We start from the raw sequence: 15,914 nt of genomic DNA on the forward strand, positions 1-15,914 counted from the left end.
AATTAATATTTTTTTAAAAATCGCGATATAGTGTTTCGCGAAGATCGAGATCGCGAAACTCGAGGGATCACTGTAGCTAGAAATTACATAAAATAATGGCCACACAACAGGGCTTCATATCTTTGAGGAGGAACCCCAGAAGAGGCAAGGTCGATTGAAACTCCTTGTCAATGGAAAACTACTCAAATTTATTGTTTCAGAACACTGTAAAACAGAAAGAACACCTTATAATGTCACTTTAGCACAGCAGCTGAGCCACTGATTCAACTGACCACCTGTTTAATAACCAGGAGAACTCAAGAATATGGGGTTAAACTTGAACCTGTGCTGCCTTTTCCATTTACTAGAGCTACAGCCTTGGAGAAAAATGTTTTCCCCCCTCTCTTGACTCTTTCTAAACAAGATAGTTCTAGATTATGCTCTAACAGCCTGAAGCATTTGACCTCAGTTTAATTTAGATCCACCTCCAGATTTCCTAGAGGGTAACCTATGCATTGTTTAATTTGGCATCAACCACCCAGAACTGAAGTGTGATCTCAGCTTTGCTGAGACATGTAAGCCACAGATCCTCTCTGACTTTTATTTTTCTCCTCTATTTACTATCGGTTTCCTTTGTCCTGTGTACTTCATATTGGGTAAACTCTATTCTATCTGTATTTTTCCTATAATTAGGCCAGAATATTTAGATACACCAATCTATATCCTGAAGAGGAGCACACTATTTATTTATTTATTTATTAGCTTATTCATTTGTTTGCATTTATTTACTTTACTACTTATTAACTTGCAGAGGGTAAATGAATGCTACTTGAACTTTATTCTTAATAGCATTTCTCTTGTTATGGATTCACCTAGCAGAATCTATTATGGAGTTTTCTTACTTTTCAGCTCAATTCATCTTGATTTTGACTTGCATTTGCCAGCTGAAGACAAATGATTATTAAAAGACATTTTTTTGGAGCAGAGCATATTTTATATCAAGGTTTGTTAGCCTGTTTGTTTTCCTGCTAGCATTTCATATTATTAGCCAAGGAATTATGGGCTCTGGGAGACCTTGTATCTTCTATTTTAACTAAGTTGTCTAGAAACTAAAGACAAAAACAAAACACATTTGCTGTAAACTTGGTTATTGTTAGGAAGGCAAGTGTCATAAGTCAAGCTTTGAAGTTGGCAAGTTTTCAATAAAACAGTGTTAAGACCGATCTTATTCTCTTCTGATTTTGATCATTACACTGAAGTATATGGTTTATTGGAAAGGAAAGTCAATGCAGGAAGAGACGAGAGTGGAAACAATTGTGTCTACAACACCACCCGTGGATTATAAGATACAAAAGGCTACATAAACCTTCAATTCATTTCCTACCATAATACAAGCAGCATCCACAGTTAGCAGCCAGCTTCATTAATACAAGAGAATGATTTATTTTATTGATACAATCTTTGTAATAGGCAGCCAGCAGAAATATATTCATCCTCAAGCACCCTTAAGGTATATTAAAGCTGTATGAAAGTTCCCAGAAGTATTTATAAAGTGAAGTAAAAGTTGAAACAGTCTAAGCAGATTTGGCATGTCATAATATTGTGAGTTTAATAGATAAGACCTGTAAAATTTATTGGAACTGTTTCCCCACTACCACCTCATGACTTGTATTCCAATAGAGAAATAGTTGAGCAGAGAAATAATTGCATTGTCTGCTTTTGGTTTGAATAACTTGCTCTAATTAGGTCCTCTCTACAAAATTGATTATTTTTAAAGAAGCATACAAACAAATGGAAGGACTGTTATTGTTTACAAAAGTTTAAAGGAAGTGGTGTAAGACTTGTCCAAAAGCTGTTTATATTGTAGTTTAATAGATTTTTGTCCCAAGTAAGAGATCTTCCAGGAAAGGGAAAATATAATTTCGCCAAATGCAACTCATATTCAATAATTTGCTGGAGATGATGTATCACCACAAAAGCTTACAGTCCTCGTGGTCATTTCTTAACCTCACTGCATCCTTAGGTACAGTGAGCAGTGAGCATTTGGTGTCACTGTTGGTTGAGAAAGCATTACAATGTGGATACCGTGGTTGCCCTTGCTGCTGCTGTCCTCCATACTCAATTACCTTGTTCCCTTCTGGAAGATTTAGCTCTTACAATCTCAATCAATATTTTAATGGAATCTATACACCACAATCAATAGGCTCACATTGTATTCCCATTATCGCTAAGAGTTGTACTCATTTCCTGGAGATTATAGATATCTCTTTTGAAAATTCTAAGCCTGGACCTAAGTGCAACTCCAAAGATGATCGAAGCACTTTTTAACTTCCTGTAAAAATTATAAATGTTGGAACTACTGCTTCCTTTACCCCTTGCTCCAACATTAGAGTTTAATGACCCATTAGTAAAATCTCAGGCTATTACAAAGTAGCCAGTTCCAGAATTAGCCCACAAAGTTGAGTGCATTGGATACTGCATCTTTTTATTGATAAGAACTTGTAGAATGGAGCATAAGCATGTAGTTATTTCAATGAGAGCTTTCTGTAGATGTAGAAGGTAAGTAGAGGGAAGAGGGACTAGCTTTGAAGGACAGTATGAAGAGCTGCTACCAAAGCAGTTAAAAAGACAATAAATGTAGTCCAAGAAAATAATCTGATTAAAATTTTAAGACCAATACCTCTCTAGTTCACATGAAGATAAAAGGGATGGGAAAGCATATTCAGATTTACAATATTTAATTACTATAATAATACACTAAAAGTAGTATTGTCAAATGGCATTGGTTTCCTAGTTTGGTCTATCATGAAGAACTGATATCTCCTATTTTAATGGATCAGGTATGGAATAGCTATGGAGCATCAAGATATATTGATGTCAGTGAGTCTGAAAACTACATGAACATTGACTAATCACTCTAAGATCTACAGCAGACTAATGAAACAAAGTTAAGTGTAAACTGGAGGAGGGATGGACTGATCTAGGGATATGGAGTAAGAGAATTAAAAGAGACAGGGAGTTAAAGAAGAAAAGAATAGAGGACAGGAGGAAGAAAAGTTCAAAATACATTTAAAGAGCTTGCAACCACATGTAAATTATGCAAAGGCTTTGGTCTCCCAAATGAGCAAAGTTCAAAGAGTTCAAATAACTCAAGTATGTTGATTGTAGAGCCTCAAAAAAGAGGGGAGACAATGTGTCCCTTTTTTTAAAAAAACCCATATGTTGCTATTATTTTCTTTGGCGAAAAAGGCAATTACCTTAGGCTCATTCTCAATGGAGTAGGAAGCCTTGAAAAAATGTGAAAGTTCTTGAGCTATTATGCAAGATGTCAATCAGTCCTCTCTGAAGAATGGCACTTTCTCCTTGCCTAGGCAACATCTTCTAAAACAGATATGCTCTTTGTCCAGGGTCCAGAGAGCTAATCATTCCAGAATGTGGTAAATCTCTTGACTAAAAATAATTTATTTGCCTCTTCTTTTTAATAATTTTGAGAGTGTATGATTCCAATGCCATGGCTCTATTTTTCCTCAAATCTAAAATTATGTCTGACTCTTTATCAACGTGCACATAATTAGCTGGATACACCTGCCATGGTTGCTTTCATCTGAGATAAAGAGTACCAAAGAGACTTACAATTCATGGTTAATTCCCACATGAGTAATGCAGCTCCACAGGAACTATATAGGAGATTTAATGCCTGTGTTCATATATAGAGCAAGCTTGTTTGGTTTAGCTTGCGTAAAGTTTAATTGTTGTGGTTTATTCATCATGATACATGGCTTAGCATTATGTAAGAGTTGAATCTGAGGGGTTTTAGAAGTCACACTTAAAGCAAACTACCACTTATTCCAATATGTCAGTGGAACATTCTCCAAATTTTCTGGATTATGTTTGTAAACTGTCCAATTCTTATGTTCGCTTTTAAAACTAAAAAAACAAGTAAATCCAAGCTGGTCTAGCATAAAGCTAAAAACTTGTATTGTGAACAAGGAAATATTTGATTCACATCTTATGTCATAGGCCTTAAACAAGGTAGAAACGACTGACATGTTATAGAGGTAGTACTACACCACTTTGTTTATTGATTGTTCAAAGTTACAACGCTGAAAAAAGTGGTGTATGACTGTTTTTCACACTTACACTGTTGGAGCATCTCCATGAGATTGTGTGATCAAAATCCAGGGGCTTGGCAACTGATTCACATTTATGACAATTGCAGTGTCCCAGGATCATTGGGATCTCCTTTTGCAATTGTATGATGAGCAAAGTCAATGGGGAAGCCAGATTTCCTTAACAACCATGTTACTCACTTAACAACTACATTGATTCACTCAACAACTGTGGCAAGAAAGTTTGTAAAGGGTACAACCGTCTTGCTTAGCAACAGACATTTTGGGCTTAATTCTGGTCATAAGTCAAGAGCTACCTGTATTGTGGAATGTTTTCAGAAACAAATTCTGCAAGCAAGCAATACTATCTGGAGATAAAATGAACATTCTGAGCTTGTAGCTTCTTGCTTAGTTCATAATTATTGACTTCGAATCTTCTAGAGAGCTGGAGATCTCTATCCCCAATGTGTGCCATTCTTCCCATGAATACTTACATTTATAATTTGATTTTAGATAGGAAGATTGAATCCTCCGGTGCTATGAATAAACTCAACCTGTTGGACTTGGGTACTGTGTGACATTTAAAACTGCACGAACTGGCTCTCCCCATCTGTTAAAAATCTAAAGACAGAGTTCTTGCCTCCCCTGCTATTGTCTATTGCTGATTCATATTCATTTCTATTATTTTTCCTTGCAATGTGTTAAAAAAAACAACCCAAGGCCATTGGAATTCAGGTGGATCCATTTTTCCTGACAATTTGTTAGTTGCAATGATGTCCAGCTTTATGGAGCTTGAGATGTATACTGTACAGTTCTGTTTTTATTGCAAAGGACATGCATGCCTGATTGGAATACAGAATGCAGCAAGCATAGACAGTGGAAGGGGAACTACATGAAAATGGGATTTCAGCAATATGTTATTTTCCAGGGCAAATATTCTGAAAAATGTAAAAATGTGAATATCCAAATGAAGACAGCACCACAGGGTTTCTGACCTTCTGACCTCATCAACTATGGATAACACAGTTTTCCGCAGCATCAGAAGGACAAATAAGGAGGGATAAAATGTTTTTCCTATTTTCTAGATTTTGCTCTGTGCACTAAGAGCTTTTCATTATTTTTAATTATCGCATGTACTTTATTGTTAGCTGGCCTGATTGTGTGGCCATATATTAAACCATATAATAACTATATATGTATAGCTGATTACAAGCACAGTCCAATAAATTGGTACACATCTGATCACTGGGTATGGCTAGCTGATGAGGCCAAAATAAGGGCGAAATAGATCTATCCTAGTCTCCCTTAATTTTCAAATTCAGCAAAAAAAAAACATGTGACACATACAGATAGAATTGTCGGCTATCAATAAAATTAACTGCCTTGGAAATGGCCCTGGGTTGGGCCGAGAGGCAAATAAGGAGCTGTGATGTTCCTTCAATACACCAGGGTAATTCGACACAAAAATATGTTACCCTTCCCTGGTGCAGAGCTAAAGGGATTGGATACTGTAGCCTAGAGGATAATTCTCTGCCTTACAAGGCAAAGGTTGCAGGTTCAAGACCCAGTGGGTATGGCCCTTGTCTGATTGTCAGTGTTATTTTCTAAGCGGACAGTTTGATTTCACAGAAGTTTGATTTACTTGGAGTTATGTTGTGTGGTTAAAGTGTTCCCTTTATTTTATTTTATTTTATTTTGAGCAGTGTAGTTGTGTTAAGCCTGCTAAAGTGAAACTAACTTTTAGATGACCCTGTTAACTACAACTGTTTTGCTGGGAAATTTAGAATATTCGTATTTGTGTGGGTTTTTTTCAAGTATTATGATTGTATAAATTACAGGCATTGTCTGTTGTTCCTCAGTTCCAGTTTGGAGTCAATAAATGCTGTTGCAGCTATGGTGATTTGTTTGTTGCCTACTGAAGCCCACTACACAATAGACAACTTTATGTGGTCAACCAATTTCCTACATAAGGAGCTCAGAGGCTGAAAAATTAACCTGGCTTCCCTACGGTTGAGTCTGTTTTCTAAAAGACAGAACAGATATGGTTTTGTGCATTTTCTATTTGGTCCCGGTTCATATTTGAGGAAGAAAGGGAGTTTTATTTGTTTTGTTTTGTCAAATTCAGATTCTGAATAGATCCAAGTAAAAGTCCCTGTGAACTTTATCAAAAAAACTTGGGAAAGATGACCATTTATTTATTTATTTATTTATTTATTTATTTATTATTTAGATTTGTATGCCGCCCCTCTCTGCAGACTCGGGGCGGCTCACAGCAAGATACAGCAATTCATGACAAATCCAAATATAATTTAAAATATTTAAAAAGATTTAAAAGAACCCCATTTTACTAACAAACACACACACAAACATACCATGCATAAATTGTACATGCCCGGGGGAGGTGTTTCAGTTCCCCCATGCCTGACGGCAAAGGTGGATTTTAAGGAGTTTACTGAAGGCAGGGAGAGTAGGGGCAGTTCTAATCTCTGGGGGGAGTTGGTTCCAGAGAGTCGGGGCCGCCACAGAGAAGGCTCTTCCCCTGGGGCCCGCCAACCGACATTGTTTAGACCATAACAATGCCTCTCCTACAACAGTCACAGTTTTGTTTTTATGTTAGTGTTTTGATTGTGATGGCAATCATATACTGATATTATTCTTGTATCCTATATTTATTTTCCATATTCATTTTATAAAACCTTCAAGAAGATCAAATGAATGTTTGCCTTCTTGCTGAATGAGCTTGGTAGTCAGCAAGATGTTGCTTGTTTCAATGGCATCCACAGAGGGAAAGTCAAAATTTTCAAGGGGTGGACTCTTTTGCATCCAGTTTTATTCACCACAATATAAAAAAGATGCTGAAACTCTAGAAAGAGTACAGAGAAGAGCAACAAAGATGATTAGGGGTCTGGAGGCTAAAACACAAGAACGGTTGCAGGAACTGGGTATGTCTAGTTTAATGAAAAGGACTAGGGGTGACAGGGTAGCAGCATTTCAATATCTAAGGTGCTGCTACAAAGAAGAGAGGGGAATCAAGCTATTCTCCAAAGCATCTAAAGGCAGAACAAGAAGCAATGGATGGAAACTAATCAACTAATCAAGGAGAAACCCAGTGATGGGCTCCTACGGGTACGGTCAGGAGCGCAGTGCCGATAGCAAAATTTGGAGCTCCACCCCGAGCACCCAATTAGCACTGAAAGATGTTGAAACAAAATGCATAAGCCACGGCCACAGTGTGGTAGTAAAAATTTTGGTAGCCCATCACTGGAGAAACCCCACCTAGATACAAGGAGAAATTTCCTGACAGAACAATTAATCAGTAGAATGGATTGCCTTCAGAAGTTGTAGAAAATTTTTAAGAAGAGATTAATTAAACAACTATTTGTCTGAAATTGTATAGGGTCTCCTACTTGTGCAGGGAATTGGACTAGAAGACCTCCAAGGTCCCTTCCAACTCTGTTATTCTGTAAAATTCAGCAGCATTTCATGTAATACAAAAGGGGTAGGCTTACCATTGTGATTATGGACCTCTGCATCTCACATCTTGCAGCAAGTGCTGCTGGACCATTCAACAGAATGAATGAGATTCAGAAATATGGTGACATCTTGAAACAAAAGAAAAGAATGACAAAGCGTTCAGCCCAGGTAGTCATCCTATTGCTTTTATTTTATTTTATTTTTTAATGGAAATTAGAATTCAACCCTTTTCTTCTAGTCCCATGAAAGTAGCTAGATCTACTTCCAAATTTGGAAATTTATGAGCATACATTTTTGTGGGTGTGTTAGTTTACCCTTATTTCCTTTATATACTTCAGGACAACCAAGAAAGTGTGTTTAAAATCCAGCTTTTCTAAAGCTAGATTTATTTTTTTAAGTGTGTGTTTTCACCCATTTCAAAGCTCTAGGTGTCTTACAAATATCTGGAGTTTACAGCAATTACTTAATAATTTATACCTGAAATTATAGCATGATGCATGACTAGTTTCACATTAAATAAAGATCTTTAATGACTCAGTGAACAATGGAGAAGGATGACCTAGATATATTTAGATGCATTCTTCCAAAAAGACATGCTTTTGAAAAGATTTCCTGCCCAATTATTAGCCAGTTGCTCACTTTCTCTCTTAGGGCAGAAATTACTAGCAATGATTCTTCCAATCCTTTCAGGATGCTTTTCTGAACATGCTCATTGCTTAATGAATTTGTCAGCCTATCATGCAAACCTTTACTTCCTTGATCTTCTATCTAAGCTTTAATGGCTATGACTTGGTCATAAATCAAGGCAAGGGATCCAGAGCAGCACACTCTCTCCAGTGACTACCAAATGCATAATCTCTGCTCGATAGATCTTTAAACTTGAAATTCTTATACTTCCTTTGTACATGCTCAAAATAGCAGCCGGCGAATCAGTCAACCAACTCACTTATTTTATACAGACTGTGGGGGGGAGTGGTACAGAGGTGGGTTCCTTCCAGTTCAGACCAGTTCGCCTGACATCCCAATGATGTCACGGAACTGGTTTTGTTGATGCCAGTCCGTGGATGCTACCATCTTTTTTTAAAATAAAATGTAATTTTTTTTTGGGGGGGGGGGGGATATATTTTTTTTAGCATGTACAGAAAGTGAGTTTCCAGCACTGTGCATATGTCGCCATTTCATTTTTGGCTTTTTGGGGGCATATTTAGTTTATTTTCAGCACACTGTGCATGCGCGCACGTGCAAAGTATGTGCAAAGCTGCAGTGGGTTCCTACCAGTGCAGTCCAGAGCACCACACTGGTAGGAAACCACTGATGATGCAATTTCTGGCCATTTTTTTTCCGGTATCTCCTGAGCTTCTCAAATGTGCTTCAGGGAAAGAATAAAGCTCAGCATTAAAATGAAGGCAGCTTCTTCCAACATGGAGACGGCGGTGGGGAAAATCACCAAAAATTGCATCATCAGTGGGTTCCTATTGGTGTGGCACTCTGGACTGCACCGGTAGGAAGCCACCACTTGTGCATAACCATGAGACACAGCCACGCAAAGCGGGAAGAAACGAACCAGCAGCAATGTAAATTGGAACTCACCACTGGAGTGGTACCTTGATTCCTGACCTGGATAGGTCTATGCAGTTTGATAACACTTTCAGAAATGGTCTCCCAATGCTTCTTCCTGGGACCGACAGAAAGTGATTGCTTCAAAATCATCCATCTGGTTTGTGCCTAAAGCAGGACATTTTTAAAAGTGGTTTGCCCTTGTCTCTTTCTTAGGGTCAAGAGAGGGTGACTGATTCAAGTTCATCCAGCCAGTTTTGCCCTTATGTCAAGACTAGTATTCCCATTCTCCCTGTTTCCTAGCATGATGCTTAAACCATAACACCAAATTCACTTTTGAGAACAATGATATTTATTCAACATCGTTTCCTATAGCTTTCATTGGTCATTTCTGTACTATCTGAAGGACAAGTAGCTTTACAGGACACATTAGACCACACCGTTTAATTATTTATGACTTAAGACTATCCCTTTCTATTAACAGTTCCAGTTACTGGTGTCCTCCATAGGGCAGAAGTTATGGAAAAGCAAGTGTTTTACAATGATATACTTACGGGAACGATGATCAGTGTGCTCCCATATGTGTTGTGGTCAGTGTCACCCTCCTCTTTTCCAGTTGCTTGCCATCTTACCTACCGGAAATGGGATGAGACTGATCACCTATGATATATGCCTTGAATAATCCATGAAGTTGTTTTTAGTTTGAGAGCTACTTTACATATAGAGTTTAGAATGCAAGATGACATAAGCTTTGCATAATGGAGGATTACTGTATGTCTGCCAGATGTATCATATCCAAGGGATAGATGACAAAAGGACCATCGTAACTTTGTGATGAATGTTCCACCTTTTTTGTATACCCTGCATATACAAATGCACAAAAAATGATAGAACCTGGCTCAAAATGGCATAATGCTGTTTTCATCAGTTTGACCAAAGTCTCCAATCTTATGGATGCTGTAAAATACTTGATATTCTTTGAAATGAAGTTGTCTCGTAAAGAAGTAGAGAAGCTATCAGATACACAATTATATGCCAAATCTCCCTATATTTTTTTCATATTTTTTCAAACACTCGTATACTGCCTATACAATGTGACCAAATTGATATCAGATGTGACTTTTGTTTCATAATGAATTTTTATATAATTTAGCTTTAGCATAGCAATATATACATTAGTGTGTTTGTATGTATATCTTTGTGTTTATGTATGTATGTGTGTGTGTATATTATACATTAATGTATCACATGTTTTTGCTGAATTTTTAAAATTAAGGGAGACTAGATAGCGCTATTTCGGCCTTGTTCTGGCCTCATCAGCTAGCCATACCCCCACTGGGATTTGATCCTAGGGCTTCTGCCTTGTAAGGCAGAGAATTAACCTCTAGGCCACAGGATCTGATACCTTCAGCTTTGTACCAGGGAGGGGCTATGTGTTTTTTCTGTTGGATCACCATTATACACTAATGTATATACAGTGGTACCTCTACTTAAGAATGCCTCTACTTAAGAACTTTTCTAGATAAGAACCAGGTGTTCAAGATTTTTTTGTCATTTTCTACTTGAGAACCCGAGCCCTGAAAAATTTCCCAGGAAATTTGAGAGTGGCACGAAGGCCCGGCCAGTTTCTCGCCATTCCCCCTGTGTTTCTCTCTCTGGCGCAGTGTATGGGAGGCAGCCTCGCGATGCGTGTATGGGAGGCATGTGCTCCTCCTTGACGCCTCAGAATCCCTTTTTTTAAAAAAAAGCTTTAAAGTTTTGAATTTGAAATTATGGAAATTAAAATGAATACAATTGATGACAATAAAGTGGAAAAACTGATGGGAAGATGGGAGAGGGTCAGAGGTTTTATGGCTAGTAGAATTCAAGACCGAGCTATAAAGAACAAATTGGAATCACTCTACACTTTGCAAACATGTTCCTGGTTGCAAAAAATTATAAAATAGTACACCCTCATTTGGTGGAGGGACTGAATGTATGTATGTTATCGGGTGGCGGGAGCACAATTCACCATGCACTGTTTTGTGTTGTGTGTTATATTATTATATTATAAAAATCAATAAAATTTATATTTAAAAAATAGATAAGAACCGAGTGTTCAAGATATTTTCCCCTCTACTTAAGAACCATTTTCTACTTAAGAACCCAAGCCCGGAAAAATTTCCCAGGAAAATTGAGAGCACCACAAAGGCCTGGCCAGTTTCCTGCCATTCCCCCTTTAATCCCCGCCATCTCGGACTTTTCTGGGCTGCCAGAGGAAACATTTGGTGGTATTTAAGGAGGCTTTGGCAGCCCAGAATGAACGGAGCATTTTCCTTTCTCTGGGCGCTGCCTCAGAGTCCCTCTTTTTTTTTTTAAGCCTTAAATTAAAGTTTTGGATTTTTTTGATTCCTTTCACCTCACCTTCTTCCTTCGGCAGTGACTCTCCTCCTCCTCTTCTTCTTCCTCCTTCTCCCACCCAAATTCCAAGCTTTTATTTCTTTCCTAATAGGTTTGCACGCATTATTTGCTTTTACATTGATTCCTATGGGAAAAATTGCTTCTACTTAAGAACGTTTCTACTTAAGAACCTGGTCACGGAACGAATTAAGTTCTTAAGTAGAGGTACCACTGTATTACAATATATACACTAATGTATATATTACAATATACACTAATGTATATATTACAATATATACACTAATGTATATATTGCTATGCTTAAAGCTAACTTATATAAAAATTCAATATGAAACAAAAGTCAAATCTGATAACAATTTAGTCCAGCAAAAATAAATTATGACTAACAGTGCCATTTGTTATTCAAGCAAATAATATTCAACACTTCACCTCAGATATGAAATATTGCTAATATAATCAAAAATTAACAGTGTTGCAAATACTTCCTGATGATTATCAGAAATCATTACATAATTATAAGCAACAAAAACAATAACAGCAAAGATGGGTTACTAAAATATTGCAGACCATGCGCACTAATATTCAACAGCAAGGGTCATGTATCCTAGAGCATTAATCATAGAAAATCAAAACAATGAGAAAACAAACATTTGAGTTGGAGGGAAAATAAAGCTTTTCTAAAAAATAAAAATTAATGAGTTTTCAATTTGCAATAATTGTGCCTCAGATAAACCTCATCAGCTACAATACTGCCACTGTGCAAAACCTGAACATTTTTTGAGCAGCATGATGAGCTAGTGGTGAAGTTTCTTGCCTCCCATTCAAAAGATGGGGCATGCATAAGTGCACCAGAGTGCCTTCCATCCCCTGCCCCAATGTTTCTCTTTTACTAGTATCATAGCATTTAGCAATAGCATTTAGACTTATATACCACTTCATAGTGTTTTTACAGCCCTCTCTAAGTAGTTTAAAGAATCAGCATATTGCCCCCAACAATCTGGGTCCTCATTTTGCCCACCTCGGAAGGATGGAAGACTGAGTCTACCTTGAGCTGGTGGTGAGATTTGAACTGTTGAACTACAGCTAGAAGTTAGCTGAAGTAGCCTGCAGTGCTTCACTCTAACCACTGCACCACCCCAGCTCTTTGTATATAATAGAATTCTTTATAGAATTCTTTATTGGCCAAGTGTGATTGGAGACACAAGGAATTTATCTTGGTGCATATGCTCAGTGTACATAAAAGAAAATATAGATTTGTATATAAATATTGTTATTTCTTTGTATACCACCAATATGTACTTGACAAAACAAACAAACAAACAAATAAAAGATTGAGAGTTCAACCCTAGGTAGCAACTGATGTTTCTCTCCTCTCTTCTCAAAGAAGAAATATCTGTTTTGAACTCTGTGTAGCACCAAGAAGGGCTTTTAAATAACTTTGATTTTCTATCATTTCTATAAAGATGCTTTTTTTTTCCTGGCTGGCAGGAAAAGGCCATAAAGATTTTTTAAAAAAATTGGCTCTGAATTCTTCAGAGCCTTTCCAGATCTTATTTGGGCACCTAAAAATAGGTCACCTTGCCTTGGATCTCTGCCCACCACATATGCCATTTCACTCCACCATATATTACTACAACTGCTGGACACTTCCTACTGCTATTCCCACACTTGTAGGCATTAAGACCACTTTTGAACTGAAGCCATCATTCATCTCAGCAGGTGGCTACTGAAGAATGGAGAAGAAGGAGATAGATAGAAAGCCAACTTCATATGGCAAATAGATTGAGTTAGGTAGGGTGAATGGAAGAGACAGACAGAAGTGGCTGCAAAACAACAGCTCTTTATTTGGTAACTATTTACAACCAGCAAAGGCTCTGTCTGATAGCCAGCCCTTTTATGGGGAGCTGCCAGATAGTCTAGCCAATCAGCAGCCAATATTTTCCCACCAGAATGGAGGAGACTATGTGCTTCAGCCTGAGAATGTAATAGTTTTGCACAGTTGGGAAACATGAGACACAACAACAGCTCCAGATGCGATAGAACCTGCCCTCCTCATCTAAAAAGCAACACACCACTTATCCCGAATGACTCCAAAGATAAGTTTCTTTTCAGATGGAAGATGTTTTTCCCACCCATTGAAAGCTGGCTGGCTGATCTCTCCTTGCAATCCTTGCTTAATAATAACATCTAAGACCAAATATTCAATTCAGAGAAAGCGGGGTCTTTAAATCTTTGCTTAATCACTTTTTTTGGCAACATTTTATTGACTGATTTTGATTTATTTAAGCTTTAGCTTGCTGACACCCTGGGCTTTACTTTAAAAAATTACACATGTAGGACAATGCAGTTAGATTTACAGTCTAAATGTCAACATAAAAAATGAAAGTGAAAATCAAAAAGGAGAAAGGGGATGCTTAAGAATCAGCTTTTCAAGTTTTGTATGACAATTTTAATAGTTATTCAACTATACAATATATTTCAAGAAGAATAAGAAACGAACAGCATACATATTTGGTCTGGCTGTATATCTATTATAATTAGATGACATAGTAAAAAACATACATAGATAAAGAGGGAAATGAGATTTGGGGTGAATGTGTATATTTGTTTTTTCTGATTTGTAATATTTTTAAAGAATCTGCAAGATTATCTCTATAGATTTCTTTTCACTTTTACCCCAGTGGCCATTATTTCGTGTCCATGTGTGCATGTGTATGTGTATACAGACAGACAGACATACAGCAAAGGGCTGCCCATTGCCGGCGCTATTGGTGTGCTCTCGGTGACGGGTGTGGGTGCTTTTGGCGTGCACGCACATGCATGCCGGAACAAGATTCGGCTTCTGCGCATGCACAGGAAGCAAAATTTTGTGTGAGGATGCTCGCCGATTGTAGGCAATTCCTTTGCTTCTGCGCATGTGCAGAAGCAAAAAACCACTGAAAATTGGCAAAATCTCATGCGCATGTACATCCTTGCATTAGATTTTGCTTACGGCATGTGTGTAGAAGCCAAATCTCATGCGGGGGCACAGGGGGGGCTGGGATGCACAGCTGCATGCACATCACGATATAGTGTGGCCCATACTTGGTGCAACCCACTACTACATACATACATACATGTGTGTATGCAATTTCCCCAATTCTTTCATTTTAATATTTCTATTAATATACACATTTTGGTGTCTATTTTCCATTGCAAAGTTCAGAAGAGATGGAGACTGTGATTTTATTCGAGCATTAATTTGAGAAGAATGAATTAGAGGTTTGAATTAAAATGGGAACTGAACGAATTCTTTCTCCAGTCCCTTGAGGGTACATGATATGCTGTTATACCTATCTTCTCTTTCATTTGTTTTAAGTATCATGAGAAACTACCAATTTAAATGAAAGAATAAGCTAAAGACAGGAGGGAACACTTAATTTTCCTGCCTCTGGCTATTTTTCTGTACTAAAACACCATATAACCCTGGCTGCTTTTCCATCCACAAGGAGAAAAATATGGGTAATTTCTTTGTAAAGGTCATATCTCTTAGCCTCACTAGGCTGGGTTTGATTTTTTTATATATCAATTTAATTAGCTGCATGCCGTTTGTTTCTCTGTTCTACTTTGTTTTCAACTTGGCTCATATTCACTGACCTCCTTTTGCAGTTTAACCATCTTGAGTATTCACTGGGGTAGAAAGCTGGGCTATAAATCAAATAAATCCATAACAGCCAAGGAACAACCTGATTGGTATCAATATCCAGGATTTACTTCAAGGTAGCCATGTAAGTACAAATGCAGGAGAAAGCATCGAGATCTCTGAAGATGTCTAAAAAATCAGCCCAAAAATATATTTAGATGTCTATCTAAAAATGGCCTGGTTCCTGGGATTGTAGGTGTTCCGTCACTGGCAGTTTTCAAAAATAGATTGGAGAACCATTTGAATGGGATGGTATAAGCAGGGGATTGGAAAACCTCCAAGGTGTCTTCCAGAGAGTACAGGGGTACCTCATGATACGAACTTAATTGGTTCCAGAAGGAGGTTCGTAAGGTGAAAAGTTCGTAAGACGAAACAATGTTTCCCATAGGAATCAATGTAAAAGCAAATAATGCATGCAAATCCTTCAGGAAAATCCCAAACTTTAGAAGGGAGGCGAACAGATGGCAGGGAGGAGCAGCTAAAGGGGGCGGGTGGAAGAAGCAAGGCTAGGCTAAAGGGTGAGTGGGAAGGAAGAAAGGCAAGGGGGTGCCCCTCCCTTTTCTTTCTTCAAAAGCCGCCCCGAGTCCGCGGAGAGGGGTGGCATACAAATCTAAATAATAAATAAATAAATAAATAAATAAATAAATAAATAAATAAATAAAAGACACCCTTTCAGTGCCTGTGCAAGCACACTGTTCTCCTGCTTTTTTAAA

At 37.7% G+C, this 15,914-nt stretch overlaps 1 pseudogene; it reads right to left on the minus strand.

Moving 5' to 3' along the window:
* Nucleotides 1-12,164: 12,164 nt before the first annotated feature.
* On the minus strand, nucleotides 12,165-12,286 carry LOC139163309 (U4 spliceosomal RNA; annotated as a pseudogene).
* Between the last annotated feature and the right edge of the window lie 3,628 nt (nucleotides 12,287-15,914).

The sequence above is a fragment of the Erythrolamprus reginae genome, chromosome 2 (genome assembly GCF_031021105.1).
Source record: "Erythrolamprus reginae isolate rEryReg1 chromosome 2, rEryReg1.hap1, whole genome shotgun sequence".
Taxonomy (NCBI): domain Eukaryota; kingdom Metazoa; phylum Chordata; class Lepidosauria; order Squamata; family Dipsadidae; genus Erythrolamprus; species Erythrolamprus reginae.